Raw genomic sequence first — 5,472 nt, 5'->3', positions numbered from 1 at the left:
TGACATTGTGGCAATGTGTACTCTCAATCTGAGGTGAAAGTGGCCTGTGCAATCTATAACTTAAAATTTTATAGATTTTCTGAAATAGATGCAGCATCTCATTTATGATATTTGGGGGGCTCTTATTTTGTAATTACACATCAGACTGTCCTGAAACGATGCAGCTGACATTGTGGCAAGGTGTACTCTCAATCTGAGGTGAAAGTGGTCTGTGCAATGTATAACTTTTACTTTTTATAGATTTTCTAATATAGAGATGCAGCATCTCATTTATGAGATTTGAGAGGCTCTTATTTTGTAATTCCACATCAGACCGTCCTGAAACGATGCAGCTGACATTGTGGTAAGGTGTACTCTCAATCTGAGGTGAAAGTGGTCTGTGCAATGTATAACTTTACTTTTTATAGATTTTCTAATATAGAGATGCAGCATCTCATTTATGAGATTTGAGAGGCTCTTATTTTGTAATTCCACATCAGACCGTCCTGATACGATGCAGCTGACATTGTGGTAAGGTGTACTCTCAATCTGAGGTGAAAGTGGCCTGTGCAATGTATAACTTTACTTTTTATAGATTTTTTTATATAGAGATGTAGCATCTCATTTATGATATTTGGGGGGCTCTTATTTTGTTATTACACATCAGACTGTCCTGAAACGATGCAGCTGACATTGTGGTAAGGTGTACTCTCAATCTATGTTGAAAGTGGCCTGTGCAATGTAGAACTTAGATTTTTATAGATTTTTGAATATAGAGATGCAGCATCCTATTTATGAGATTTGGGAGGCTCTTATGTTGTAATCTCACATCAGACCGTCCTGAAACGATGCATCTGACATTGTGGTAAGGTGTACTCTCAATCTGAGGTGAAAGGGGCCTGTGCAATGTATAACTTTAATTTTTATAGATTTTTTTATATAGAGATGTAGCATCTCATTTATTATATTTTGGGGGCTCTTATCTTGTAATTACACATCAGACTGTCCTGAAACGATGCAGCTGACATTGTGGCAAGGTGTACTCTCAATCTGAGGTGAAAGTGGCCTGTGCAATCTATAACTTTTTTAAATTTTCATTTTTCAAAGTATAGACGCAGCAGCTTTTTTATGAGATTTGGGAGGCTTTTATTTTGTAATTACAAATCAGACTGTCCTGAAACGATGCAGCTGACATTGTACTAAGGTGTACTCTCAATCTGAGGTGAAAGTGGCTTGTGCAATCTATAACTTAGATTTTTATAGATTTTTTGAAAGTAGAGATGCAGCATCCCATTTATGAGATTTGGGAGGCTCTTATTTTGTAATTCCACATCAGACTGTCCTGAAACGATGCATCTGACATCGTGGCAAGGTGTACTCTCAATCTGAGGTGAAAGTGGTCTGTGCAATCTATAACTTTAGTTTTTGTAGATTTTTGAATGTAGAGATGCAGCATCTTTTTTATGAGAGTTGGGAGGCTTTTATTTTGTAATTACACATCAGACTGTCCTGAAACGATGCAGCTGACATTGTGGCAAGGTGTACTCTCAATCTGAGGTGAAAGTGGTCTGTGAAATCTATAACTTTTATTTTTAGATATTTTTGAATGTAGAGATGCAGCAGCTTTTTTATGAGATTTGGGAGGCTTTTATTTTGTAATTACACATCAGACTGTCCTGAAACGATGCAGCTGACATTGTGGCAAGGTGTACTCTCAATCTGAGGTGAAAGTGGTCTGTGCAATCTATAACTTTTGTTTTTATAGATTTTTTAATGTAGAGATGCAGCAGCTTTTTTATGAGATTTGGGAGGCTTTTGTTTTGTAATTACACATCAGACTGTCCTGAAACGATGCAGCTGACATTGTGGCAAGGTGTACTCTCAATCTGAGGTGAAAGTGGCCTGTGCAATCTATAACTTAGATTTTTATAGATTTTTGAAAATAGAGATGCAGCATCCCATTTATGAGATTTGGGAGGCTCTTATTTTGTAATTCCACATCAGACTGTCCTGAAACGATGAATTTGACATCGTGGCAAGGTGTACTCTCAATCTGAGGTGAAAGTGGCCTGTGCAATCTAGAACTTAGACTTTTATAGATTTTTGAATATAGAGATGCAGCATCCTATTTATTACATTTGGGAGGCTCTTATTTTGTAATTCCACATCAGACCGTCCTGAAACAATGCAGCTGACATTGTGGCAAGGTGTACTCTCAATTTGAGGTGAAAGTGGCCTGTGCAATCTATAACTTTATTTTTTATAGATTTTCTAATTTAGAGATGCAGCATCTCATTTATGAGATTTGAGAGGCTCTTATTTTGTAATTCCACATCAGACCGTCCATATACGATGCAGCTGACATTGTGGTAAGGTGTACTCTCAATCTGAGGTGAAAGTGGCCTGTGCAATCTATAACTTAGATTTTTATAGATTTTTGAATATAGAGATGCAGCATCCTATTTATTAGATTTGGGAGGCTCTTATTTTGTAATTCCACATCAGACCGTCCTGAAACAATGCAGCTGACATTGTGGCAAGGTGTACTCTCAATTTGAGGTGAAAGTGGCCTGTGCAATCTATAACTTTATTTTTTATAGATTTTCTAATTTAGAGATGCAGCATCTCATTTATGAGATTTGAGAGGCTCTTATTTTGTAATTCCACATCAGACCGTCCATATACGATGCAGCTGACATTGTGGTAAGGTGTACTCTCAATCTGAGGTGAAAGTGGCCTGTGCATTGTATAACTTTAATTTTTATAGATTTTTTTATATAGATGTAGCATCTCATTTATGATATTTGGGGGGCCCTTATTTTGTAATTACACATCAGACTGTCCTGAAACGATGCAGCTGACATTGTGGCAAGGTGTACTCTCAATCTGAGGTGAAAGTGTCCTGTGCAATCCATAACTTTTTTAAATGTATAATTTTGAAAGTAGAGATGCAGCAGTTTTTTTTTAGATGTGGGATGCTTTTATTTTGTAATTACACATCAGACTGTCCTGAAACGATGCAGCTGACATTGTGGCAAGATGTACTCTCAATCTGAGGTGAAAGTGGCCTGTGCCATCTATAACTTTTTTAAATTTACATTTTTCAAAGTAGAGATGCAGCAGTTTTTTTTTTAGATGTGGGATGCTTTTATTTTGTAATTACACATCAGACTGTCCTGAAACGATGCAGCTGACATTGTGGCAAGGTGTACTCTCAATCTGAGGTGAAGGTGGCCTGTGCAATCTATAACTTAGATTTTTATAGATTTTTTAAAATAGAGATGCAGCATCCCATTTATGAGATTTGGGAGGCTCTTATTTTGTAATTCCACATCAGACCGTCCTGAAACGATGCATCTGACATCGTGGCAAGGTGTACTCTCAATCTGAGGTGAAAGTGGTCTGTGCAATCTATAACTTTTTTAAATATATAATTTTGAAAGTAGAGATGAAGCAGCTTGTTTATGAGATTTGGGAGGCTCTTACTTTGTAATTCCACATCAGACTGTCCTGAAACGATGCATCTGACATCGTGGCAAGGTGTACTCTCAATCTGAGGTGAAAGTGGTCTGTGCAATCTATAACTTTAATTTTTATAGATTTTTGAATATAGAGATGCAGCATCCTATTTATGAGATTTGGGAGGCTCTTATGTTGTAATCTCACATCAGACCGTCCTGAAACGATGCATCTGACATTGTGGCAAGATGTACTCTCAATCTGAGGTGAAAATGGTCTGTGCAATGTATAACTTTAATTTTTATAGATTTATTTTTATATAGAGATGCAGCATCCCATTTATGAGATTTGGGAGGCTCTTATGTTGTAATCTCACATCAGACCGTCCTGAAACGATGCATCTGACATTGTGGCAAGGTGTACTCTCAATTTGAGGTGAAAGTGGCCTGTGCAATCTATAACTTTAATTTTTTATAGATTTTCTAATATAGAGATGCAGCATCTCATTTATGAGATTTGAGAGGCTCTTATTTTGTAATTCCACATCAGACCGTCCTGAAACGATGCAGCTGACATTGTGGTAAGGTGTACTCTCAATCTGAGGTGAAAGTGGTCTGTGCAATGTATAACTTTACTTTTTATAGATTTTTTTTATATAGAGATGTAGCATCTCATTTATGATATTTGGGGGGCTCTTATTTTGTAATCTCACATCAGACCGTCCTGAAACGATGCAGCTGACATTGTGGTAAGGTGTACTCTCAATCTATGTTGAAAGTGGCCTGTGCAATGTAGAACTTAGATTTTTATAGATTTTTGAATATAGAGATGCAGCATCCTATTTATGAGATTTGGGAGGCTCTTATGTTGTAATCTCACATCAGACCGTCCTGAAACGATGTATCTGACATTGTGGCAAGATGTACTCTCAATCTGAGCTGAAAATGGTCTGTGCAATGTATAACTTTAATTTTTATAGATTTATTTTTATATAGAGATGCAGCATCCCATTTATGAGATTTGGGAGGCTCTTATGTTGTAATCTCACATCAGACCGTCCTGAAACGATGCATCTGACATTGTGGCAAGGTGTACTCTCAATCAGAGGTGAAAGTGGCCTGTGCAATCTATAACTTTAATTTTTTATAGATTTTCTAATATAGAGATGCAGCATCTCATTTATGAGATTTGAGAGGCTCTTATTTTGTAATTCCACATCAGACCGTCCTGAAACGATGCAGCTGACATTGTGGTAAGGTGTACTCTCAATCTGAGGTGAAAGTGGTCTGTGCAATGTATAACTTTACTTTTTATAGATTTTTTTATATAGAGATGTAGCATCTCATTTATGATATTTGGGGGCTCTTATTTTGTAATTACACATCAGACTGTCCTGAAACGATGCAGCTGACATTGTGGTAAGGTGTACTCTCAATCTATGTTGAAAGTGGCCTGTGCAATGTAGAACTTAGATTTTTATAGATTTTTGAATATAGAGATGCAGCATCCTATTTATGAGATTTGGGAGGCTCTTATGTTGTAATCTCACATCAGACCGTCCTGAAACGATGCATCTGACATTGTGGTAAGGTGTACTCTCAATCTGAGGTGAAAGTGGCCTGTGCAATGTATAACTTTAATTTTTATAGATTTTTTTATATAGAGATGTAGCATCTCATTTATTATATTTGGGGGGGCTCTTATCTTGTAATTACACATCAGACTGTCCTGAAACGATGCAGCTGACATTGTGGCAAGGTGTACTCTCAAGCTGAGGTGAAAGTTTCCTGTGCAATCCATAACTTTTTTAAATATGTAATTTTGAAAGTAGAGATGAAGCAGCTTGTTTATGAGATTTGGGAAGCTCTTATTTTGTAATTCCACATCAGACCGTCCTGAAACGATGCAGCTGACATTGTGGCAAGGTGTACTCTCAATCTGAGGTGAAAGTGGCCTGTGCAATCTATAACTTAGATTTTTATAGATTTTTGAAAATAGAGATGCAGCATCCCATTTATGAGATTTGGGAGGCTC

General features: G+C 37.0%; 1 long non-coding RNA gene across 1 annotated transcript; it reads left to right on the top strand.

The window, feature by feature from the left end:
* Positions 1 to 253: 253 nt before the first annotated feature.
* On the top strand, positions 254 to 4,798 carry LOC127948741 (uncharacterized). Its single transcript, XR_008152175.1, has 3 exons — positions 254 to 867; positions 4,042 to 4,191; positions 4,696 to 4,798. It is a non-coding gene; the product is annotated as an uncharacterized LOC127948741 (long non-coding RNA).
* The last annotated feature ends 674 nt before the right edge of the window (positions 4,799 to 5,472 follow it).

Source organism: Carassius gibelio, chromosome B1 (genome assembly GCF_023724105.1).
Source record: "Carassius gibelio isolate Cgi1373 ecotype wild population from Czech Republic chromosome B1, carGib1.2-hapl.c, whole genome shotgun sequence".
In the NCBI taxonomy this organism is placed as follows: Eukaryota; Metazoa; Chordata; class Actinopteri; order Cypriniformes; family Cyprinidae; genus Carassius; species Carassius gibelio.
This window is presented reverse-complemented; position numbering and strand designations above follow the sequence as displayed.